The 27739-nt window shown below is 36.3% G+C and overlaps 2 long non-coding RNA genes across 2 annotated transcripts in view; one reads left to right on the top strand and one right to left on the bottom strand.

Moving 5' to 3' along the window:
* LOC129393493 (uncharacterized) overlaps nucleotides 1-27154 on the bottom strand; it is a 73036-nt gene extending 45882 nt beyond the window's left edge. Inside the window, exons 1-2 of the long non-coding RNA XR_008620382.1 lie at nucleotides 27031-27154; nucleotides 17443-17567 (exon numbers count right to left, since the gene is read on the bottom strand). This is a non-coding gene — a long non-coding RNA (uncharacterized LOC129393493). The remainder of the gene's footprint in view (nucleotides 1-17442; nucleotides 17568-27030) is intronic.
* LOC117975387 (uncharacterized) lies at nucleotides 1303-27739 on the top strand. The gene is made up of 3 exons (XR_004665629.3): nucleotides 1303-1439; nucleotides 14764-14849; nucleotides 27454-27739. It is a non-coding gene; the product is annotated as an uncharacterized LOC117975387 (long non-coding RNA).

A 27739-nucleotide genomic window follows, 5' to 3' on the forward strand; every position in this document is an offset into this window, starting at 1 on the left:
CTGAATAATATTTCTAACAGTGTAAAGAAGCAGGACCTTGAAACGAACCTTTTCATTTTTGAAAGTGCATTTACTACTTTAAGATTCTGTCTGGAATCCTCTGTGCATTTATACGCTGCCTCCTACTTATTGCCCTGTGTACCTGAGTTCTGACACAGTGGAACATGAGAAACCAGCTTATCCTCCAAAGCTCATTTCTGGCTGCTGATAGGGTACAGGTCAGTGCTAGTGCAGACTGCTGAATATTATAACTTTGTTACCTGTGTGCTGTGTACTGAAAATTTCACTCAAGTGAAATGCAGTATTTTGGATCAATCAACCGACAAATGTTGATTAAACACTCATGATGAGTTAGCCATAGTAGGATACTAAAGTAGCAGGTAAGGGACAATGTCCTCAGGGAATTTAAAATTTAGTTAGCTGGTAAAATGTGTGAAAAATTGTACACTAATAATACTATAAATCATAGTAAAAAGTAAGCTAAAGATTAGAAGATGACAGATGCAAAATACACAGCAGACAAATGAGTACTATTTAGGATATATGACTATTGCCTACATATCAATAAGTAAAAGATAAACAATCCACGTCAAAATGCACAAAAGATATGAACGAGTAAGTTAGCCCTCAGGCAATAATTTGTAGACCTCTGAAGTAGAACACTATTGCAATAATCCTGGTAACACCAGTTATGGTGATCATAACAAAAGTTATGAGATAAGATTGGATATTTTATACATTTTGAAATCCAAGTCAAAGGAATTTGCTGACAAGTTTGATGTGGAATGAAGAGAAAGAGGTGTCAAAATGACTTAAAAAATTTAACCTAAGCAACTGAAGGTAAAGGTTGCCACTCACTGAGCTGCAGAACACAAGGGAGGATCGCATTTGAAGAAGTAAATTAGAAATTCACATTTGAAGAAGTAAATTAAAAATTCAGATTGGGATATGTTAAGCTATCTAAAATCCAAGTGAGGGAATAGTTGGGTAAGCAAATCTGGAGCTCATGCTCTTGGTCTGAGATAGAGATATACTTTTGAGAGTCATCAGTATACAGACAGTATCAAAGCCATGAGACCTGATGAGATTGCAACAGAAAGAGCATGAACAATAAAAGAGAAGAGGTCCAAGGACACATCCCTAAGGGACTCCAAGAAGATGAGGATGCAGCAGATGGGGCAGATGAAGAACAGCCTGTAAGTAGGAGTAGAACTGTGAACGAGTATATTCCAGAAGCCAAGTGAACAAATTGTTTCATGAGGTAGATGATGAACAATTGTGTTAAATCCTTTAGGTGAAGCAAGATGAGGGCTCCTAATAAACCACTGCCTGAATAATTCATGATTTATGACATTGAAACAGCAGTTTTCTAAGAAGGGATGGAAGAAGGAATGATTGGTGTTGGCTGAAGAGCAAAAAGAGGAACTTAAATAATACAGGTGTGCATTTCTGGGAGTTTTATTTTTAAGAGGGATTTTAAAAAGGAGAATAGATGAGACAATGTGATTGGGATTAAATTACCTTTTCATTATGGAAGATGCTATCACATGTTTATATGCTGTTGAAATGATCTAGTAGAAAGGAAATAATTAATATTAAAGAGGGCAAAATTTTTGAAGAAATAATTTTTAGCAAATAGGAGGAATGAGTTAAAAAATACACACATATGTAAAAGTTGATATTAAATAGCAGTGTGATGGTTCACATGTGGTTACAGGAAATAAGCTGGAGTATAGATGCAGGTAGGTTGATGGGGTATAGATGAAATTATAGATGATATCTCTTCTGATTGTGCTTATACTAGTAGTGAAATAGGAATTAAGCTTATTTTCCAAGAGTGGATTTGTTGGGACAGTTATTGGAGAAAGTATAAAATAGTTTTTAATGAGAGAGATTGAATAATGATAATAGGGACAACAAAATGTAACAGAAATGTCAAGTAACACCTATATTTAATGGCCTGAGACCAATTAATATGTTTGTGCCTTTTGGGTTATGTGCTTCTAAATCACATTTATTTGCTTAGGTGCAAAGAACAGAAAAAGAGTTGTGGTAATCCAGGGTTGGGCTTTATCCGGGAGGTATGACCAATGGAGAAAGTGCAAGAAATGTGGGGCTATGTGGATATGTTTTAGCAGTAGTTTTAATAATAGACCATAAACTACAGAGCACAACTAATGAGACATAAAGGAGGAAGGCTAGAGTAGAAAAATTATTAGATAAAATGTTCATAGTATTTAGATATAAAGAAAGTTGTTGAATTAAGGTTCTAGAGAGGATGCACTGGATAAATCAGAAATTGTCAGAGAGAAATTATTACCATTGATGTTATGTGAAGGGGTTTTAGTTGCTGGTAATAGAAGCGGTTAGCGTCTAATTATGGGAGTGTATGTTTAAAGCAGAGGTAGATCAGATCAGATGATCAAAGCAGAGAATGTTAAAAAACTAAAAGGCCGCATTTGAAGGATTGTTTATGAAATTATTAAAGTTACCAAGAATACTGACAGGAGAAATATGAGAGAGAATATGGAGATAAAACAAACGACGAATAAAAAAAGGATATATTTTATAGATAATTGCACAGAAGAAGAGTAGAGTTTGACAAAGCTACTGACATGGTTTTAAAATTGTTTTCTCCCATTTCTATTTGTAAATAGAGTAGAGATGAGAAATGGTCTGGAAGTAACAATGATAAATACTTGCTGTACTTCCAAGCTTGGTAACTTGAAAGGTATGGACAGAGAAGTAGCATGTGAGAGAATTTCCAGGAAACCAGTGTGCTTAGAAAATGGTCAAGTTTCCATTAAAACTGGGAGGTGAAGAGAATGTTCAGAAAAGATAAGAATAAAGCGATTGGTACCCCTGTTTTAGGCGGAATAGTGGAAGAGTTTTGGGAATTGGTGAAGCACAAAAGAAAAGATGACACTAGGGATGCATGAAACCTTATAAGGATGGGATTCTAGATGATGAGAGATAACAAGAGGTCTTCGCCTTCCTTTGGGGACTGAAGTAAACAGAAACAAAAGGTATAATAGAGTTAATTTAGACAGATTCCAAGCCATCTCATGGTGATGAGGCTGTGGGCCATGACGGAGGAGGGAGGAATGCGAGTCTTGCCTGATGCACAGCTTTGGCATTGCCTATATCTCCTGTGCACTGGAAGTCCTGACTGGTGCAATCAGGCAAGATTAAGAAATGAAGGACATTAAAATAGGAAGAGGACAAGTCAACCTATCCCTGTCTGCAGATGACATGATCCTATATCTAGAAAACCCCATCGTCTCAGCCCAAAAACTTCTTAAGCTAATAAACAACTTCAGCAAAGTCTCAGGATACAAAATCAGTGTGGAAAATATCACTAGCATTCCTCTACACCAACAACAGTCAAGCCAAGAGCCAAATCAGGAATGAACTTTCATTCAAAATTGCCATAAAGAGAATAAAATACCTATGAATACAACTAACTAGGGAGGTGAAAGATCCCTACAAGCAGAACTAATAAACACTGCTGAAATAAATCAGAGATGACACAAACAAATGGAAAAACATTCCATGCTTGTGGACAGGAGGAATCAACATCATTAAAATGGCCAAACTGCCCAAAGCAATTTATAAATTCAATACTCTTTCTATTAAACTGTAGTTTTCTAAAATTTAAAATAAAAAAAACCTGATAACAAATATATCAACAGATTTTATAGGACAAGAGATTATTTTTCAAACAGATGGTAGACAATACCTTCTACTTTTCTTCATAGAAGATAGAGATCTGTCTATAGGTGTGGTGTTCTGAGACAATTCCAATATGACAATGTGTTGTGGCTGAAATAATTGACAGTCATTGAAAAGAAGCCATCCCAGGCACAATCTTAAGAGAAAATGCTAGGTTATATTCTGGGTGCAATAAATGGACTAATGAGAAAAACAAATGACCATAATTGTATCAAGTGGAAGGATGGATCAAGCCAGCAGATCAAAATAAGAAGATATTATAGATGCCCAGAAAAGTGCACACTCTGCTTTGAGGAGCAAAGAACAGATGGTCAGTGGAGTAAGAGATGGTAGGAGAGCATTCTCAGAGAAATTAGTGTTCTTCATAGGGAATCAAGGTAAGGACTCAAATGCAAGATAAAAACAACAAACCAAAAATAAAACCTGATTGTGGAAAGAGAACACCAATTTAATTCAAAGAGAATGAGAGGAGTGGCTGCTTAATATTAATTTTTGAGTTCAGGCACTACCCTTAACTGGCTAACACACTCTCTTGTTGGCCTACACAACATCCAAGTCTAAATACTTTCTTCTTTGCCTCTCTCCAGCAGTTGAGAGTGTCCGTGTGACACTTCTACATAAGAACTAAGGAGAATTTGTTGGGAGCGTCAGTAGAAAATTTTACTTCATTTTCCTAATAAGAGGGACCTTTTTTTTTTTTGACTGATGTTGCCCCTTTCCCCTTCCTGCCTCAAATGCAAATACAATTCATGTCACTGTAGCAGCTCTCTTGCAACTTAAGAAGGCTGAACGTATCATAGAGAACCTAGTGCTGATGTTATTGTACAGCGTAGGCCAGAGCTATTTATTTCTTGCTATGAGAGAAAAATAAGCCCCAATTTGTTTAGCACATTATGATCAAGTTTTTGATACTTGCAACTGAAAGCATGTTTAACTGACATGCTTTTTTTTGTAGCCTTGGGAAAGTTAAGTAAATGTCCAGAATCTCAATTTCTTCCAATTTTCTTGTTGTAACATTGAATGAGATAATAATTTTTTTCTTATTAAGTCCAGTGCTTAATGTAAAAGGTTCTTACTAAGTGGCATTCCTTATTATAGTCATTGTTAAAAACAAAGCTGTTAAAAAAGAAACCACTGAGAAGGCACATTTGAGGCTGGCTGAAGAAGATACTCCCTACACTGCTTCTACTTAGGAACAGAGGCTTTCCAAAAATCAGCAGCTGGACTAAGCCTAGAGGTAGGGGTTAAGTGGCTTAGCAATCAAGATTAGATGGATATAGAAACACATAGGCTAGTTAATAATTACTCATATTTTTGGCATGTAGTCAATACTACCCTATCAGTGGTGCACATGTGTCATAATATATACTGCATAGCATGCGTTACTCTCACCTGCTCTGGATTGACCCCATACTTATACCCAGAAGTACTGACCCTTGGCCAGTACTAGGAAACCTATTAATTATGAAAATGGTGCTCTATGACCACAGGTTTCTTAGTTCCTCAATTTGCATTAGTCCATCAGCATTACTTAGTAATTTTAATTGAATTTATGGATTGCAACTTGTGTGGTAGAGCCTCTCCTGGGAAGTGGGTTGCAGAGTAGAGGGGTGTGTAGGTATGTGCTTGAGCCACCATAAGCAGGTAGATGTTGTTTTAATGGTTAAGAAATGTCACACAGTTAGAAAGTTAGAATGTGCCTACACCTGTGTGAACAGACCAGTTCACTCTAAGAGAACCCCCTGGAAGAAGAAGACATTGAACTTTCTGGTAGTGACGTAGCTACAAGGTAGCAGTTTGAGAGCTTGACACAATATGTTCTGTGCAACTTGACCAGTGGAAGTAGGAAAAAGAAGACTACACTGTAGTCATGTTGACTGCATTAAAAGTGAGGACCCATGGAATGCAGACTTTTCCTGCTCTTGCTATATCGTACCTGAGCCTGTGATAAAGCTATTTCATGAGCATAAACTATTTGAGATCTGTGAACCCTTTCAACAATTGAATACTTAGGATGATTAATAGGTAAATCACATATATACTCATTCTTAAAATCTGTTATTTGAAGAATTCAGTCGTACTTGTAGTTTAAGTTACTAAAATACAAATAAAATAATCACTCATTTAATCATACCACCAATACATTTTAAAGGTTCACCACATTCTTGCCTTTTTCAGGAGTAAAAGCTACCATGAATTTTGTAGTTTTTAAAAGCTTACTTTTCTCTACAGTTTGCTACATTTATATGCAACCTGAAAATATCATTTAGATTTGTCTCTTTTTGAACTATGGTGAATGAAATCATAAAGCATGATTTTTTTTTCTGACTTGCTGCTTTTTTTCTACTTAATACTATGTATTTGAGATCCATCCATTTTGTGTGCAGCTATCATTTATTCTTTCTAATGTTTTATAATGCATTGTAAAAATATACCACAACTTATCCATTCTCGTGTTGATTGACATTGGTTTATTTCTAATATTTTGTCATTATAAGCAGTGCCATAATTAATATTCTTGTATGCTCCTCATGGTTAGAAAGATGCAATTGTTCCTCTAAGTACATGCATAGAAGGGGGATTTCTGAGTTATAGAGTTTGCACATGTTCAACTTGAGTTTGTGCCATTAACCAAAGTTGTTGTACCAATTTGAAATCTTAGCATACAATATGATTTTTCCGTGAGGCATTTGTTGACCATTAAAATTAATATTTTAAGTTCTCAAAGAAATAAGTAACATATTTGTAGTGTAGTGCATCTTGAATGAGATATTGAGACTTCTAGGAAATCATATATTTGAGTACTTCTGGATTTTTATTTAAAATCACAAATTTATATTATATAGGAATCAGTAAAATTTTAATTTGGGATATTTTATAATAAATATGAAATTTTTACATTATAATATTCCTCTGCTTCTTGAAAATTAGAAAATCATACATTTTTGTTTTATAATGCATGATAGGAGATTGGAAACTGATGGAATCTTGTCAAAATGTCTACTTTATGCAAAGTTTGATGTTATAATAGCCATAGTAAGTGTGCTATTTGAGGGTGGCTGGTTGCTCTACATAAATGAAATTGTCTTGTATGCAACATCTTATGACTTAAATATGCATTGTTGATCTTTATTAAAATGGATACCCAAGAACCCACATAAATGTTATGTCTGAACAGTTATGATTTAATAATAAATACCAAATATACTTTCAGGAAAATAAAAGAATTAATCCTGGTAGTTCCCAAACGTAATACTGGGAACCTCATGAGACCTCTCTGACCACCAGTCTCTTCAGTAAATTGTTAATCTTTTCATTGTATTACTGCAATGATTAAGAGAAGTAATATAAAAGAAAATTCTTCAAAAACTTCAAAGCTAATACATAAAACTGTCAGATACCCAATTCACTACTTTTATTGTAAGTCGAAGGTTCATTGGTGCAAGCAACAAGGGATGATTGGGATGATTTAGCCAGAAGCAAATGGTTATTTGAAAAATAATTGGAAAACCCAGAGTAGATCTGTAAGGGGCCAAGAAGAACCAGAAGGAAAACTCAAAAGCATGGGGGAGAATCGGTTTAGTGACAGTCCCACTTCCCTTCCTGTACACTAGACGCCCACATGGCATCTGGTGTGCCGAATGAAAAGATGGGTACCAAACAGTGGACATTGTTGCCAACACCGCCTACCTCTGCCCCTGGAGAAAGAGATATAGCTGCTGCCACTTCTGTGGGGGTCCCCTAATTCTTGCATCACTAGATCCTAAATCAATATCTAGGGTAACTTTGGTGATTGACAAATTATAGTTCGAGTGTCTGCCTCATAACCACAAGGGAAGATTAAAAAAGTAAGTATAATATCGGGAACAGCAGCTTAGGATTAGTGGGAGTTACATTAGTGGCTAGGTGGCCAAAGATAATAAATGATACCCACATGTTTTCTTTAACCCCTAAGAAATGCTATTAAAGGTACAGAAAAGTTAAATGACCTACCTAAAAGTCACAGAATTACCAGAAGGTCAGACAAAAGAATTGAAAGCTGTGTGTGCCTTGACTTCAAAGAATACAACTATCAAACTATGCTAAATTGTTTCAATACAAACTAAGCCTGATACATCTAAGATTTTTTTTTTTCTTGAATACCTGGGGACCAAGGAATAAATTGGATCTTTTACAAGTTTACTGATGCCCAGGAATAGTTAATGATAAAGCTGTTAACTTAAAACAAATATGGTATTTTTTGGTTTAGTATGAGTGAAGGTCTGTACATATTAAACTGTGCACTGTGTTATAAATACCACATTCTGTCATAAATCAAAAGGGATAAAAACTGTACTATGAAGCGACTGTGCTGTTGGGATGCCAGCACAGATTTGTCCATTTAGGCAGCACTCAAATCTGTCTACATTTCATTGACCTCTTTCCAAATATAAAGTGCTGCATAAATTCTTAATGGTAACAAGTGACCTCAGTTGCTGTTGTCTAATGGCTTTCAGCTTTAAATGTTGACGATGTAAGTTCAGTTCATGAGAGACTAGTGCCTACACCATGGAAACCTCTAACACAATCAGTGCTAATTTGCAGTCTAAACAGAAAGGCCAAGGCTTGACTAAAGAGGCTAAATTTGCTTCTTCTTTCTGTGACTATTCCTGCTAGCTTGGTATTACAAGCAAATTTTTAATATAGTCACTTCATACAAATTCATATTTAAGCATGAGACAAAGCAGGACAGATCCAATTTGCATGGAGAAGGCAGTGTTACATGTTGGAATGAGTTAATGGTTAAAAGTCAGAAGACCTAGGTTTGATCAGGACTGTTGCTTTTTTAGTTTTGCAACCTTAGACAAGTCACTTAACCTTTGGGACCTTCAGTTACTTTTATCTGTAAAACATGAATAATAATACCTATTGCACAGATGTGTAATATCTCAAGAAAATGAAGGAGAAACGTGATGGCAAAGTACTATTCAGATACAGGTTATTCTCTCTTTTTTTAAAGTGTTATTGTTAACTGTTTCACCATACAATTTGGTAGTCATTACCTACAAGGATTATGAAAATTTTAGGAAGTTAGCAAAACCTGTATTGACTCAATCAACACAGAATATTGCTTTTTATTGGAGAAACTGCTGTGAGTCTTTTTCTCCATTATTTAGTGGGAACTTATTGTTAACAAACAGTAAATGATATCAGGGCTGCTACCACTGGAGGGAGGGTGCTGTCTTTATTATTAGGTAGAGTTTTCAAACTGGTTTATGGTTTCAGCATTGCCTAAAACATAGTTTTTCAATTTAGTAGCATAAGTTATCATTTTCACCTTACATTATATCTCAAATCCATTAATTTTCCCCTTGCTTCTACTCTTTCTCACTTTCAATACATTTTCTACTCATCTGCTTTTGAAGTTTTTTATAAAATAATAATACCATGTTTCTTTCCTATGTAAAATGGTTTAATGGTTTCTTTTTCTTTCTTTCTTTCTTTCTTTTTTTTTTTTTTTTTTGAGACGGAATTTTGCTCTTGTCACCCAGGCTGGAGTACATGGTGCTATCTAGCTATCTCGGCTCACTGCAACCTCTGCCTCCTGGGTTCAAGAGATTCTCCTGCCTCAGCCTCCTGAGTAGCTGGGATTACAGGCGGCTGCCACCACGTCCAGCTAATTTTTGTATTTTTAGTAGAGACGGGGGTTTCATCATGTTGGCCAGGCTGGACTCGAACTCCTGAACTCCGGAGATCCACTTGCCTCAGCCTCCCAAAGTGCTGGGATTATAGGCGCGAGCCACTGTGCCTGGCCATGGTTTCTTACTGCATTTAAAATAAAGTACAAACTCCAAATGTACATAATCTGGCATTGGCTTCCTGCCACAGTTTTATCTAATACCATTCTTTTCTCTCTGACTTCGATGATAAAGATTTTCTTCATATCTTTGATCTGGCCAGCTCTTTGCTACCTTCAAAACCTTTGTTGATACTGGCTCTACTGGAATACCCTTTGCTTTTCTTTGCTCAATGATGAGACCTCAAATTTCATCTCAAGTTGAATGTCGGGTCTTTGGGGAGACCTTTCCTGACCGTCCTATATAACTCCTTCCCCATTCTAATGTAAAGTATTTATTTTTGAACCTACTTTGTATCTGCCTTTCCCACTAGAAATATGAGTTGCATGAGGGCAGGGGCCATGTCTAATAAGATCACCAATGTATCTCATGCTCTTAGAAAAAGGCTTGGTATATATTTGCTGCTCACTATTTATTTATAAATGAGTAACAAATGGCTGCCTGACTGGCTAGCTGTCTGGGTGGATGGTTGTATTAAAACCTTGTCCCTCTCTCCACAAAATAAAAAAAAAAAAAACTACTTGTCAATTAAAATACTGATATTATTCCTGAGAATCTGCATGTAAATTGGAATTTGATTTTTAAAACTTGATTTCCCATTATAATCGCATACATTATTTATCTTTTCTTTTAACTGATTTTGTAAGTCTCTGTTTTTTGTGTCTCTAAAGTTTTATTTTATTGTTTAATTGGCAAATAATTGTATATACTTATGGGGTAAAACGTGATGTTTTGATACATCTATACATTGCATGATGATCAAATCAGGGTAATTAGCATATCCATCGCCTCAAATATTTTCATTTCTTTGTGGTGAGAACATTTAAAAATCCTCTCTTCTAGCTATTTTGAAATATGCAATATGTTATTATTAACTACAGTCACTAAAGCATCTGTTTTTTTGTGTGTGGTGGGGGAAGGCATACAAATTTATTTAACATGTATGTATACATGAGAGCATACAGAATGAAAACTCAAAAATATAAGGGAGATTTTCCATTTTTATGCTTAGGTTCAACAAAGTATGGACAGCTGTGTGGAAACACAATTGCACAAAAAAGTCTGATCTAATGCTAATAGCCTGAGTCGGGAAACCCAGCAAAGCCTGTCTGTCTAGACTCTTCTTGGCCTCTCTGAGCATCATTCCTTTCTTCTGGGTATGGGGCAGGGCCCTCTCTGGAATGGGAATCTTGTGACCTACAGTCAAACAAGCTAGGTCAGATAACTTCTTTATGGCCCGTTTTCACACAGAAAGTTGAAGGGAAAATTAGAGTAACAGTTTTAGGTTTTATGGCTGGCTTTGGGGAAAAAGCATTCTGATTTCTGTAACTTGCATTGGAGAAGAGGGATTCTAGATTCTCTTTCTAGCCTCGGATGGAGAATGGGACTGAGAGACAGGAAAGCAGAAGGTCAGAGAAAAACTTTTATTTCTGAGGCTATTTCTGAAGCCTTCATTTTGGGGTATTGTTTTCTGAGCCCCACAGAAGAAAGGTACATTTTCTTTTTTGGCCTTGGGGTTGATGTTAAAGCTGGGCCTGAGCTGCTGTAGAAAATGACCCACTGTCCCTAGGGTCCCTAGGGTGGGCCAGAGCCAGACCAGACCCAAGGATTTGGAGAGGGCACCATTTCCAAGATGTTGCTTTTATATTTCACACTACCACAGCATTTCACATTTAGCAGTGAGGGGAAGGGACAGCCGTGATTTTGATGATACTGTCAAAGCATTCAAAGGTCTCCAGAGAAAAGAAGACCAGTCGAGTGGGGGTGACAGTATGAAAGGAAGATTTTTTTTAATTCAATTGTATTTTAAGTTCCAGGATACATGTGCAGAATGTGCAGGTTTGTTACATAGGTAAATGTGTGCCATGGTGGTTTGATGCACCTATCAACCCATCATCTAGGTATTAAGCCCCACATGCATTAGCTTAGATGCTTACCAAGCATATGTTTTTTAACAGTTTAAAGTCTGTATTTCTAGACTCTTGATAAAAGAATTACTAGTGTCATGGAATCATGAGGTTTCAAGGACATTGATCTCATTGGGTATACACGTGACCTCTATCCATAGCCTAAAATTATCTCTATAATATGTGAATCATTCAATTTTGTCATGCAAATTACATTGACAAGGAATTCATTATTTCCTAAGAGCTTGCCTTCCAAAAGACGACAAGATGGCACTTAAAAGAATAAATAACTTGGTCACATTCTTTGAATCATTGGATCTGAAAGCCCTTTAATTTGCCAGATAAAGAGGGCAATATATTTGTTTTCATATTTCGGCTAGTATATGTTTGTTTGCTTTTTGTCAATTTCACAGACGTAGTCCTGACTTATGCCCACATTATATTTAGTATACATTTCAACTTTTTGGATAACATAAAATTATAAAAGACTGGAAAAACCTTCCTGCCTCATTTTGTAGACCAAAGTATGCTAAACTCAGTCAGAAATGAAGCTATTTATAGAGAAAAAATTATTTATTTATTGTTTAAATTATGTAACCAAATATTATCAAGTGCTCTCTTATACTCTGAGATTTAAATTAAAATTCAGTACCTTTTAAAACCGCTATGTATTCTCCAAGATTTTTGCCAATTCTTTATAATTTATGTTCTCAAGGTCTCTATTCTTTCTGTTAATCTTTTAGTCTCCTTTATCACACTTTACTTGACTCTTTTGTCATTCTTGCATACTCAGACTTGTAACTCTGGTTTTCTATTTTAGTTTCACTCAACCCTCTTACACAAAGTGTATATGCATATAAAGCTTTTAGTTATGTTGGGTGACAGAGAGTGACATGCATTGCACCCAAGATATTATCATTAACACTGGTCACATAACCAACCAACCAACTTTTGAAACGACTTCTTTGCCCACATGTTGCATTTTAAAAAGATGTTCAAATAATAGATATGTGGCTCTCTTTTTATTCTACACATATTCACCTGCCATTTCTCTTACCAAACTAAGAATTTGCAGGAAAATAGTTTAGGAGACAAAGTAATCTCTGCTAACCAATAAAAGGAAGCGATGTAATATCAATGCAAGTTCCCCACAAGTGGCCACATGCATAGAATTACCACTGGGCAAGCCAAATTACATCTGATGGCAAGAGGACCACATGTCTGGTCAATATTTGAGTCATGCACCAATTCTCTCATAAGCAAGGGCAGTAACGGAAAAGTGCACTGATTAAGATGTAAAGCAGAAACTTGTTTTGGGAAAGAGAGACAGTTCATCTGTGTGACAGAATAAAAATCTTGTTCGGTATTCCTAGATTCTTTATTCAAATACCAGACTGCTTTCCAATAAAAAATTTGGCCTCAATAAGTAATATAGGAAATTAAGCAAATCTCTCAATGGGCTGATTCTCAGTGTTGCCATGTCAGAACCAAAATTGAGTTCATTTTGAAACACATAGACATATGCTGCTTTAATAATGTTTTCAGGTGACCTTTGCAAATGTATACCAGCAGGATTGTTCTTGAAGTTACAAACCCACATGGGTCAGATGATAGTATTGTCAGAGATTTGTAGCAACCTTGTGCTGCCAGAGCTACTTCTGTAAGACACACTCCTTTCACCTAGAGCAGTGCATAATGCCAATACATTTCCTTTTCTGATCTTGAAGGAACAGCAAGATGGTATCTGGAAGATGTTCTGAATTTCAAGGAACATGAATCTATGCTAATCTGGGACCTCCCTGGGATTTAGTCACAAAGAATATTAAATTGTTGCCTCTGAGCTGAATTTGATTTTAATTAAAATATACATTTTTAAATTTTACAGATCAGCTTTAACTCCCCTGTAAATAGCTGCTAAACTATAAACATCACAGATCAGTGATGAGAAAATGATCTGATAGCATGTCTTTAGAAATCTCCTTCATTTGGCCAATGGAAACAGTGAAAGGAATTGCTTCAGCGTTGAACAGCATTCCATGATAATAATCATGTAAGAAGAAATTTCCTTTGAGTTTAAAACCAAACAGGTGGAAGCTGTCAGGACACACTAGCAAAGAATCTGAGAAACTAATTCTAGCTCAATCTTTTCTATTAATGCCCCTTTGCCCACACAATCTTATTTCTGCCTGATCCACTGTTGTGTAAGATACTGAACACAGCTGTGGATCAATGAAATCATTTACAGATCCACCTCGTGGGTAAGATAAATGATGGATTAATCTAAGTTCCCTGGGGTCCTTATTTTTGGAACATATCCTAATGGCAACTGAAATCCCTTACTGGAGTTTTCTCAAATTGTTGCCTTCTCTTTTTCTCCTTTCTAAATTTAATGTTTTTTTTTTTTCATGTTGCTGTTGTTAACATTCTATTATTGCTTCCAAGTTACTCCAATTCTATAAGAATTATAAACATTGGTCTCTATGCCTAGCTATGGGTCTTTCCAATCACAAAGATGAAAGGTGCAGAACTTTATTACACAGGCACTGAATGTTAAAATTATCCCACAGCAAGTAATTTATCTTTTTCAAAATTATGGGGTATGCAACTAAATTCTGGCACTTGATGTCAGTTTATATCAATGCTGAAGAACAAGAGGAAAATAAACAAAGGGCAAACAAATCTGGAAGGAAGGTAATGCTATTTTTTTTCCAGGACATCAAATTTTGAGATAGTCACAACAAAGCTGCAATTATAATAATGAAGTATGACTACCAAATGAGTTTCCTTACTTTTTCTCCATCATGATATAATCTGTGAATCATCATTTTAGTGGTGAGGATGGTGGTATTGAAGGTGGCATTAAAGGATTGTGGCATGTATGATCTTATTTAATGCTGAAGATAATTCTAGGAAATAGATAGTAGTAATGATCCCATTTTGCAGATGAAGAGCTGTGGCTAATAATAGGAATTTCTCTAAGATCACACTGCTAATAAAGAATTGAATTGAAGTTTGATTGACTATGGGAGATAACAACTGATAGACCTGGAGAAATTACACTTGAAAGACATGCAGAATCTACATTCAATCTATAGTTTTACAAAAGGTATTTTCTCGCATTTTTTCTGCATATCAGAATATAGAAATTGTTTATTATCAGAGTAAATTAAGATATCTTGTTTTGTTCCAGAGAGTCAACTCTCCACCTTCAAGTGAAGCTACTTGCTTTATTTGGGTTCTCTTTGAATATGTCAAATGACCAAAATGGCATGCTATTCTACTTTCAGTATCTGGGTCTCAAATGCATCTTAGAAGATACGTTATTTGATGTTTGCTTCTCTTACGAAGAACTAAGTCTGATAGAACAATGAAGGTAAGTCTGATAGAACTATGAAGGTAAGTGAGAGAGGTTGCTGGGTGTCATATATGATTTAAAAGGGATAACCAGAACTCAATCTTGAAAATCTGGGATGAATTTTGATAGCACTGGATATCTTGCAAAATGTTAAATACCTATTGAACTGTTCTGGTTTTTCATTTGTTGTAGAGAAGATCATTTTCCCAGAAAAGTCTTCAGAAAAAGCACCTTTCTCTCCCAACAGTCTATCTTTAGAAAATCCTTACTCCCTACTATGTGATTTCTCATGCCTTAACAGTTTAATGAATTACCAAAAGGCTGTCTCTTTGAGGTTTTCATGGAGACTGACTTAGAACATACAATGCCGTGGAATACACTGAATTACGTAAAAAAAAAAAAAGTCATCCACTTTCTTACATGTAAAGAATCTTCTTATATCTACAGCCTTTGAATTGTGAGATCATTTTCTCTGCATGCTTAATTTATTCATTAAATGAAGTATAAATTTTAGACTAAACCCACCCAAGCATATTCCCCTGTCTGTTCTGAGGGGATAAAAGCAAATGTTCACCTTGTATATCTTGTTAACTGCGAAAAAGTTGCACCTAGTGTCAGTCTCTTTTGGGATTTGATGATCTTCAATGTAGTATTCATGGGCTATGTAGCCTATGGTGACCATTTTCTGCTTTTGTTATGCTTATGAAAACACCAATTATTTAGAAAACAACCATCTTAATGATTATTCTTTATTGTCATAATTAAATAAATCAGATAACTATTTATAATTAGGTACCCGCTGAAATCTCAAGAGAAATTATATTTTCCATGAAGCATTTTTTTATATGCAAATATGTAGTTTTCCTCAGTGATGAAACAACACAGTTGAGTTCTTTGAATTGGAGATGATATCAGGCTTTTTTGTGAATTATCACTGTTGTAGTAGGGAGAATGTTTGATTTTCCAAAGTTACATTGTTGGCAGAAAAAGAAAATCATTGCAAATAAGTTTACATTTAAATATGTTTAGCATTTTATGCATTCTGACATATTTTAAAAGTCAATAAAGTACTTATGATTCACTTTATTAGCACTTACAACATATTTTCATGGCTTGTAAAGAATCTTTAAAACCTTAGAAAGACCCAAATTTATTATGATTATTATAGTTATAATCAGTTTTGAATAAGATAAGCTGACTGGATCCAAAACATGGCACTATGGCTAGGAAAATATATAGAAGTAATAAAATTTTTACAATTATGCTATAAAATACTAGCAAAATTATAAGGAAACATTAATTTTGTACTCTTCTTTGATAATAATATGCTGAATAAAATGGATAATCAAAATTTCTTTCAGATCTCTGGAAGGAAAAAAAAACTTCCATAAAAATGTGCCCCCCTTTCATATCCTACTTTAAGAAAGCAGACAAGTTTCATATTAAAAAAGACCTCAATGACATAAAAAATCCACTTCTTACATGTAAAAAATAGTGTTATGTCTAGAGCTTTTGAATTGTGAGATCATCTTCTCTTCATGCTTAATCTATTCATTAAATTAAGTGTAGTATTAAGTTTAGACTAAACCCAACCAGGCATATTGCCTTGTCTATTTTGAGGAAATAGAAGCAAGTGTTTGCCTTGGATATATGGTTAACTGAGAAAAAGTTGCACAATGAATTAGATGCTTTCCAGATTTCCCATTTTCCCTCGATTGGTAAGCCTGACTTTCAGCTATGGCACTGGGACACCTCCAGATCGATACATAGCTTGTTCAGGCACTATTTTGTCAAAGGTGCTCCTCAGTTGGTAAATTTATCCTACACAATTTAGTTCTATCTTGTTTAAGTACACCGTACTAATATTGGAAGATATTATTTTTTGAAATTTTAGAAAGAAAATAGAAATATCATTTAAAAATGGATTCATCCACTTTCAAATTTACAGCATTTTCGACTGTTCTGAATATTTTGTAGTAAAAAAAAATCTGCAGCAATCTAAAAAATTTAGTGAAGCATTGTTAGTTGTTTATGTACATCCCACACACATACACAGGAAAAGAGTATTAACTTCCAATCTTTGTTGTTAAGAAATCGGCATAAGCTTTGATTTAAAAAATGGGAAAGAGGTCATAAAGATGGTAGGATAGGCGGCCTCAGCCTTTATCCCTCACAGAAAGACTTATTTAACAACTATTCATGGGAAAAATACCTTCATGAGGTCTCTAGAATTCAGATTAGAGGTTAAAACACCCAGGTGGGGCACAGAAAGGATAAAAGATTTATTAAAAAGGGTAAGAACACCAGTTCCACTTTACCCAAACCATCTCTCCCACAAGCTGACAAAGCACAGTGCCAAGAGGGATCCCTTTGGCCCACAATTTCTTCCATGGAGAAAAAAAAAGTGCAAACTGAGGATCCAACTTACCCCAAATTTAAGAATGAGGCCCAAGGGGGCTACTTCTGGTGTGCTTCACCCAAATCACTATGGGAATTTGCATGGCTAGATTGATTGAAGGTAGGACAACTAAGAAAAGGGGAAGAGGTCTCTCAACAACCTACCTGTGTATCTCACAGCCAGCCCATAGCCCCTGGTAGAAGGCACACTTACAAACGCCAGCAGCAAGTTTGATTGCAGGTCCCAGAATCTTGATTGCCCATGGACCCAGCCAACTTATTTGCCCAGAATCTTTGGCCAGGCTGCTATTGAAGGACTTTTCCTGGCAAAGCCATCCCCTAAAGATTGAAAGAAATGATTACGTCTTTAAATGCACATATGCCAATGCAAGGATACAAAGATCATGAAGAATACAAAACTTGACACTACAAGGAAGAAAATAAAGCTCCAGTAAGTAATCCTAAAGATAGAGAAATCTACAACCTGCCTGACAAAAAATTCAAAATATTTTTTTCTAAGCTCAGGAGCTACAAGAGAACACAAGTCAACAATTAAACAAAAATAAAAAAGCAATACATGAACAAAATTTAAACCTTGCAGGCCAGAGGAAAATGAAATGATATATTCACAGGGCTGAAAGAATAAAACTGCCAAACAAAAATTTTACATTGGGCGATCCCATCTTTAAAAAATAGAGACATAAAGACCGTCCAGACAGGCAAAATTGAGAGAATTTGTCATTGATAAAACTGCCTCACAAGAGGTGCTAAACAGAGATTTAAAATTGAAGTAAATGGATTTTAAACAGCAATATGAGAGCATACAAAAGTCTAAATCTCATTGGTATAGGTGAATATATAAACAAATACATAATATTTCAATACTATCATGATGGTGCATAACCTATTTTAATCCTGTTATAAAAGTTAAAAGACAAAATATTAAAAATAACAATAAGCACCAAAGTGCATTAATGGATATACAATATAAAAAGGTATAAAGTTTGACATTAAAATAGAGCATGTGTGTGGGGGATATAAAAGTATAGTTTTTGTATGTGGTTGAAGTTAAGTTGGTATTAGCCTGAAATATATTGTCACAACTATAAAAAATTTAATGCAAACTTCATGGCAACTGCAAAGAAAAAACCTACAATAAATACAAGAAAAATAAAAGTATATCCCTACAAAAATAATCAAATCACAAAGAAAAACAGCAAGAGAGGAAGAGAGAAATAAAATAACTATTAAATAGATAAAACCACAAATAAAGTATCAATAATAAGTTCTTACCTAACAATAAGTAGTTTAAATGTAAATGGATTAATTCATCTGGGAAAAACAGCAGATAGGAGGCAGGACCAAATTGCAGCTTCCATTCAGATGGACAGAGCAGCGCATGGAGACTGACATTGTGACTTTTGCTCCAAGAACTCCCACAGGAACATACCGAGGAAGCCAAGAGAGTCCACAGACCCTTTGAAGAAAGTGGATTGCTCCTGCAGGCTCCAGGAGACAACTGAAAAACTGTGAGTTCCCAAAGTGGGAAAGGAGGATTGTCAGCCCCAAGTCACAGACTCACACTGGGGAGCCTGAAGGTCCAGGTCACAGGAGAAGAATTGACCTTACCTAGAGCTGAGACAAATTTAGTGACCCGAGTGAAATATGGGGGTAGAAGAAGCAGTGGGAAGAGCCCTGTGGGCTACTTGGTTCCCAGGAAAGCCATTTCTGACTTTGTCTCTCAGAGGTCTTTGGGGAGGGCTGCCAGAGGAAATGGAAAAGACCACAGGGAGAAGGAAACTTCCAGCTGAACTTTGTTACAATTTTGACTGAAAGTGAAGTTTCCTGGCCAGAACTCAGGGAAGGGGATGACGCGGGAGTGCAGACACAGCACAGAAGCTACAGCAGGCAGTGTAAAACCTGAAAGCCCTGCTTGCTTTCTCAGCTGGGAGGCAGGTAGCCTGGGTCAGGTTCTCAGCCCTGCTCACTCACTACCTGGAAATAAACTCAGTGCTATTGCGGGGGGCATGATGAGAGTGAGACTGCTCCTTTGGGTTGTATGGGAGCTGGGTGAGGCCCGCAACTGTTGACTTTCCCCCACTTCCCTGTGAACTGCATAATACAGCACAGTCAGCCATAATTCTCCTGGGAACATAACTCAATTGGCCTGAAAACAACACCTCCATTCCCCACAGCAGCTGCAGCAAGCTCCACCCAAGAAGAGTCTGAGCTCAGATATGCCTAACACTGCCCCCACCCAATGGCCTTTCTCTACCCTCCCTGGTAGCCAAAGACAAAGGACATAGTCTCTTAGGAGCTCTAGGAGCCTGCCCACCAGCTGATTCTCCCTATGCTCTCTTAGAAAGTGCCACCTCCTGGCTGGAGGCCAACCAACAAAAAAATAGCAATAAACAAAACTACAATTAAGAGCCCTCACAGAGTGTATTTCACTCCCCTGCCACCTCCACTGCAGCTGGTGCTGGTACCCATGGTTGAGAGACCTGAAGACAGTTCACATCACAGGACTCTGTGCAGACACCCCCCAGTACCTGCAGAAAGCCTGGTAGCTCTACTGCGTAGCTAGATCCAGAAGGCAAAAACAATCACTGCAGCTAGGTTCTTAGGAAGTCACATCCTTAGGGGAAGGGGGAGAGTGCTACATCAAGGGAGCACCCTGTGGGACAAAAGCATCTGAAAAGCAGCCTGTGAGCCCCAGATCTTCCCTCTGACATAGCCTACCCCAAAAAGAAAGAATCAGAAAAACAATTCTGGTAATATGACAAAACAAGGCTCTTTAACACCCACCAAAATCACACTAGCTCAGCAGTAATGGATCCAAACCAAGAAGTAATCCCTGAATATCTAGAAAAAGAATTCAGGTCGATTATTAAGCTAATCAGGGAGGCACCAGAGAAAGGTGAAGTTCAACTTAATGAAATTTAAAAAAAATAAGATATGAAAGGAAAAATCTACAGTGAAATAGATAGCATTAAAAAAAAATCACAACTTCTGGAAATGAAGGATAAACTTAGAGAAATGCAAGACACACTGGAAAGTCTTGGCAATAGAATCAAATAAGCAGAAGAAAAACTTCAGAGTTCGAAGACAAGGTTTGTGAATTAACCTAACCCAACAAGGACAAAGAAAAAAGAATATTTTAAAAAATGAACAAAGCCTTTAAGAAGTTTGAGATTATGTTAAATGACCAAACCTGAGAATAATTGGTATTCCTGAGGAAGAAGATAAATCTAAAAGTTTGGAAAACATATTTAAGGGAAGAATTGAGGAAAACTTCCCTGGCCTTGCTAGAGATCTAGATATCCAAATACAAGAAGCTCAAAGAACATCTGGGAAATTTATCACAGAAAGATTATCAACTAGGAACTTAGTGATCAGGTTATCTAAAGTCAAGATGAAGGAAAGAATTTTAAGATCTGTGAGGCAAAAGCATCAGGTAACCTATAAAGGAAAACCTATCAGATTAACAGCCGATTTATCAGCAGAAATCTTACAAGCTAGAAGGGATTGGGACTCTATCTTCAATCTCCTTAAAACAATTATCAGCCATGGATTTTGTATCCAGGAAAAATGAGTTTCATAAATGAAGGAAAGATATAATCTTTTTCAGACAAACAAATGCTGAGAGAATTCACCACTACCGAGCCAGCACTACAAAAACTTCTAAAAGGAGCTCTAAATCTTGAAACAAATTCTCAAAATAATAATACAGCAAAATAGAACCTCCTTAAAGCACGCAGGACTTATAAAACACAAACACAATTAAAAAACAAGGTATTCAGGCAACAGAGATTATGATGAATATGATACTACCTCACATCTCAATGTGAACATTTAATGTAAATACCTAAATGCTCTATTTAAAAGATACAGAATGGCAGAATGGATAAGAATTCACCAACCAAGTATCTGCTGTCTTCAGAAGATTCACCTGACATATAACTACTCACATAAACTTAAGGTTTAGGGGTGGAAAGAATATTTCATACAGATGGACACCAAAAGTGAGCCAGAGTAACTATTCTTATATAAGACAAAACAAACTTTAAAGCAACAGTAGTTTAAAAAGGCCAAGAGGAACATTATATAATGATAAAAGGACTTTTCCCAAAGGAAAATATCACAATTATAAATATGCACCTAACACTGCAGCCCCCAAATTTATAAAGCAATTACTTCTAGACAGAAGCAATGAGATTAGATGGCAATACAATAATAGTTGGGGACTTCAATACTTAATTGACAGCATTAGACAAGTCATCAACACAAAAAGTTAACAAAGAAACAATGAACTTAAACTATACCCTAGAACAAATGGACTTAACAGATATTTATAGGACATTCTAACCAACAACTGCAAAATATACATTCTATTCATCAGCACATGGAACATTCTCCAAGACAGACTATATAATAGGGCACAAAACAAGTCTCAGTAAATTTAAGAAAATCTAAATTATATCAAGTACTCTCTTAGACTGCAGTGGAATAAAATTGCAAATCAACTCCAAAACGAACCCTCAAAACCATGCAAATACATGGAAATTAAATAACCAGCTCCTGAATGATCATTGGGTCAATAATTAAATCCAGATAAAAATTAAAAAATTGTTTGAACTGAATGATAATGGTGACACAAGTTACCAAAACGTCTGGGATACAACAAAGGTGGTGCTAAGAGGAAAGTTCAAAGCCTTAAATGCCTACATCAAAAATTCTGAAAGAGCACAAAACATAATCTAAGGTTATACCTCAAGGTACTAGAGAAAAAGAACAAACCAAACCCAAACCCAGCAGAAGAAAAGAAATAACCAAGATCAGATTAGAACTAAATGAAATTGAAGTAAACAAACAAAAAATACAAAAGATAAATAAACAAAAGCTGATTCTTTGAAAAGATAAATAAAGCTGATAGATCATTAGTGAGATTAACCAAGAAAAGTAGAGAGAAGTTCAAATAAGCTCAATTAAAAAAGAAATGGAAAATGTATTAATCCATTTTCATGCTGCTAATAAAGGCAAACCTGAGACCAGGTAATTTATAAAGGAAAAAGATTTAATTGACTCACAGTTGCACATGGCTGGGAAGACCTCACAGTAATGGCAGAAGACAAATGAGGAGCAAAGTCACGTCTTACATGGTGGAAGGCAAGAGAGCTTGTGCAGGGGTACTCTCATTGTAATACCATCAGATCTTGTGAAACTTATTCACTACAATGAGAACAGTATGGGATAACCACCCCCATGATTTAATTATCTCCACCTAGCCCTGTCCTGGACATGTGGGGATTATTACAATTCAAGGCGAGATTTGAGTGAGGACACAGCCAAACCATATCATTTCACCCTAGCCCCTCCCAAATCTGATGTCCTCACATTTCAAAAGCAATCATGCCTTCCCAACAGTTCCCTGAAATGTTAACTCATTTCAGCATTAACTGAAAAGTCTATAGTCCAAAGTCTCCTCTGAGATAAGGCAAGTCCCTTCCACCTATGAGCCAGTAAAATCAAAAGCACATTAGTTACTCCCTACATACAATGTGTGGGCAAATACACACATTCCAAATGGGATAAATTAGCCAAAATGAAGGGGCTACAGGCCCCATGCTAGTTGAAAATTTAGCAGGGAAGCTAAATCTTAAAGCTATAAAATGATCTCGTTTGACTCCATATCTCAATATAGGTCATGCTCATGCAAGAGGTAAGCAGCTCCACCCCTGTGACTTTGCAGGGTGTAGCCTCCCTCCAAGCTGCTTTCATTGGCTGGTATTGCATGTCCATGGCTTTTCCAGGCACATGGTGCAAGCTGTCAGTTGAACTACCATCCTGGGGTCTGGAGGATGGTTGCTCTCTTCTCACAGCTCCACTAGGCAATGCCCCTGTCGGGACTCTGTGTGTGGGCTCCCACCCCACATTTCTCTTCCACACTGCCATAGCAGAGATTCTCCATGAGGGCCCCACTCCTGCAGCAAACTTCTTCCTGGACATCCAGGTATTTCTATAGAGCCTCTAAAATCTAGATGGAGCTTCCCAAACCTCCGTTCTTAACTTTTGTGCACCTGCAGGCTCAACACCACTTTGAAGCCACTTCCTGAATGTACCGTGGCTCCTTTTAGCTATGGCTGGAGTGGCTGAGAAGCAGGGCACCGAGTCCCTAGGCTACACACAGCACAGGAACCTGGGCCTGGCCCATGAAACCGTTTTTTCCTCCTAAGTCTCTGAGTCTGTGGTGGGAGGGGCTGCCGTGAAGACTTCTGACTTGCCCTGGAGACATTTTCCCCATTGTCTTGGTAATTAACATTCAGCTCCTTGTTACTTATGCAAATTTCTGCAGCTGGCTTGAATTTCTCCTCAGAAAATAGGTTTTTCTTTTCTACTGTATAATCAGACTGCAAATTTTTTGAACTTTTATGCTCTGCTTCCCTTTTAAACATAAGCTCCAATTCCAAACCGTATCTTTGTGAATACATAAAACTGAATGCTTTTAACAGCACCTAAGCCACATCGTGAATGCTTTATTGCTTATAAATTTCTTCTGCCAGATGCCTTAAATCATTTTTCTCAAGTTCAAGATTCCACAAAGCTCCAGGGCAGGGGCAAAATGCCACCAGTCTCTTTGCTAAAGCATAACAAGTCACCTTTGCTCTAGTTCCCAGCAAGTTCTCATCTCCATCTGAGACCACCTCAACCTGAGCTTAATTGTCCATATCCCTAACAGCATTTTCATCAAAACCATTCAACAAGCCTCTAGGAAGTTTCATACTTCCCGACATCTTCCTGTCTTCTTCTGATCCCTCCAAACCTTTCCAACCTTTGCCTGTTATGCAGTTCCAAAGTTGCTTCCTCATATTCACATATTTTTACAGCAGCACCCCACTCTACCAGTACCAATGTACTGTATTAGTCAGTTCTCATGCCACTAATAAAGACATACCCAAAACTGGATAATTTATGATGGAAAGAGGTTTAATTGACTCCCATTTCCACATGGCAGGGGAGCCCTCACAGTCATGGTGGAATGTGAATAAGGAGTAAAGTAACCTCTTACATGGCAGCAGGGAAAAGAGCTTGTGCAAAGAAATTCCCATTTATAAAACCATCAGATCTCATGAGACTTATTCAGTACTATGAGAATAGTATGGGGGAAACCACACCCATGTTTCAATGATCTCTACCTGGCCCTCACACTTGACATGTAAGAATTACTACAATTTGAGGTGAGATTTGGGTGGGTACACAGACAAACCATATCAGAAGATATTATAACTGATACCACAGAAATACAAAAGATCATTCAAGGCCACTATGAACACCTTTACCCATATAAACTAGAAAACCTAGAAGAGATGGATAAATTCTTGGAAATATACAACCATCCTAATTATACCAGGAAGATATAGAAACTCTGAAAAGACCAATAAATAGTAAGAAAAAAAATTGCCAACAGAAAAAAGCCCAGGACCAGATGGATTCACAGCTGAATTTGATCAGACATTCAAATAAGAATTGGTACCAATCCTATTGACACTATTTCACAACATAGAGAAAGGGGAAATCCTCCCTAAATCATTCTATGAAGACAGCAACACCCTAATACCAAAACCAGGAAAGGACATAACAAAAACAAAAAATACACACAAATATCCTTGATGAATATAGATGCAAAAATCCTTAACAAAATACTAGTTAACCAAATCCAACAGCATATCAAGAAGATAATCCAGCATAATCAAGTGGGTTTCACATCAGGGATGCAGCAACAGTTTAACATATACAAGTCAATAAATATGATATACCACATAAACAGAATTAAAAACAAAAATCACATGTTCATATCAAATGACACAGAAAAAGCATTCAACAAAATTCAGCATCTCTTTATGATTAAAACTCTCAGCAAAATTGTCATAAAAAGGACATACCTTAATGTAATAAAAGCCATCTGTGAAAAACCCACAGCCAATGTTGTACCGAATGGTGAAAAGTTTAAAGCATTTTCCCAGAGAACTGGAAGAAGACAAGGATGCTCACTCTCCTCACTGCTATTCACCATGGTACTGGAAGTCCTAGCCAGAGCAATCAGACAAGGGAAGGAAATAAAGGGCATCGAAATCAGTAAAGAGGAAGTCAACCTGTTGCTGTTTGCTGATAATATGATCATATACCTAGAAAACCCTAAAAAGTCCTCCAAAAAGCTCAAAAAACTGATAAAGAATTCATCAAAGTTTCAGGACATAAAATCAATGTACAGAAATCAGTAGCACTGCTGTACACCAACAGCAACCAAGCTGAGAATCAAATCAAGAACTCAACCCCTTTCACAATAGATGCAAGAATAATAATAAAATAAAATACTTGGAATATACTTAACCAAGGAGGTAAAAAACCTCTACAAGGAAACAAAGAAAACTATAAAACACTGCTGAAAGAAATCATAGATGACAGAAACAAATGGAAACACATTCCATGCTCATGGATGAGTAGGATCAATATCATGAAAATGACCATACTGCCAAAAGCAATCTACAAATTCAATGCAATTTCTATCAAAATACTACCATCATTCTTCACAGAACTAGAAAAAACAATCCTAAAATTCATATGGAACCGAAAAAGAGCCCACATAGCCAAATCAAGACTAAGCAAAAAGAACAAATCTGGAAACATCACATTACCCGACTTCAAACTACACTACAAGGCCATAGTCACCAAAACAGCATGGTTTTGGTATAAAAATAGGCTCATAGATCAATGGAACAGAATAGAGAACCCAAAAATAAACCCAAATACTTTCAGCCAACTGATCTTCAACAAAGCCAACAAAAGCATAAAGTGAAGAAAGGACACCCTATTTAACAAATGGTGATGGGATAATTGGCAAGCCATGTATAGAAGGATGAAACTGGATTCTCGTCTCTCACCTTACACAAAAATCAACTCAAGATGGATCAAGGATTTAAATCTAAGACCTGAAACCATAAAGATTCTAGAAGATAATATTAGAAAAACCCTTCAAGACATTGGCTGAAGCAAAGACTTCATGACCAATAACTGAAAAGCAAATGCAATAAAAACAAAGATAAATAGATGGGACTTAATTAAACTAAGAAGCTTCTGCACAACAAATAATAATAATAATAATAATAATCAGCAGAGTTAACAGACAAACCACAGAGTGGAAGAAAATCGTCACAATCTATACATCCAACAAAGAACTAATATGAAGAATCTACAAAGAACTCAAACAAATCAGCAAGAAAAAAACAATCCCTTCAAAAAGTGGGCTAAGGACATGAATAGACAGTTCTCATAAGAAGATATACAAATGGCCAACAAGCATATGAAAAAATGCTCAACATCAGTAATTATCAGGGAAATGAAAATATCAAAACCACAATGGAATACTACCTTTTTCCTGCAAGAATGGACATAATCAAAAAATCAAAAAATAATAGATGTTGGTGTGGATGTGGTTTCCAGGGATTAGGGTGAGGAGGATGAGGAGTGTTGGTCAAATAGTGCAAAGTTTTAGTTATATGAGATGAATAATTTCTAGAGATCTACTGTACATTATAATGCCTATAGTTAACAATACTGTATTGTAGACTTCAAGTTTCACAGAGGGTAATACTTGTGTTCTTATTACACATAAAATAATAATAAAGCAAAAACTGTTTGAGGTGATGGATGTGTTTATGACATTGATTGTGGTGATGGTATTATGGGTGTAATTTATTTCCCAAGTCACTAAGTTGTATATCTTAAATATGCACATAAATCATACCTGAATAAAGTAACTTAAAAGATAGATAATAGTCATGTCATGATTCTGTGAAGATCTTTATTTTCTATTCTCCTCGATTCCGTAGTAATGGCAAAAAACGCAGTTATGTTTGCAACAACCTAATACTTCTCACCCTAATGCTGATCCACACTCTGTAGGAATATAAAGAGGAGAAGTTACTCCCTATATAAGAGGTCCTATTATTAATACAGAAAATTCTCAGTATCTGCTTGATATTGATCAAAGTTGAAATTCAAATTTTTCACTATTTCAATTTATACCTCTATTACATTTGTATTTCTATTTATTACTACATAAATCCTTGAAGTTTGTGAAAGATATGTCTTCTAATGCTGTGCCTCTCAAAAACATTATGTGCCATACATCACCTGGTAATATTTTAAGAGCTTGCATTTCTTACAGGTTAAGTCCAACCCTGCTGGACCTGGTATACATTTTGAGTAGCAAGACAATATGTACACTCAACACAGCTCTCTGCTGCTGCTACTAGAGAATACCTTTCTCTGTGCTACCTGTGGTAGGTGAACAAATATGTGTATGTGTGTGCATTTGTGTATGTGTGTAAGGATGCAAGTAAGAGAAAATTATGATTTATTCCAGGTTTGGCTTCCAAGATAAGTGCTAGCATAAAACGTCTTGCTTTCATTAATCAATAATTTAGTTATCTATGAATCAAGATCCCCCGTGG

This window comes from Pan paniscus, chromosome 10 (assembly GCF_029289425.2).
Source record: "Pan paniscus chromosome 10, NHGRI_mPanPan1-v2.0_pri, whole genome shotgun sequence".
In the NCBI taxonomy this organism is placed as follows: domain Eukaryota; kingdom Metazoa; phylum Chordata; class Mammalia; order Primates; family Hominidae; genus Pan; species Pan paniscus.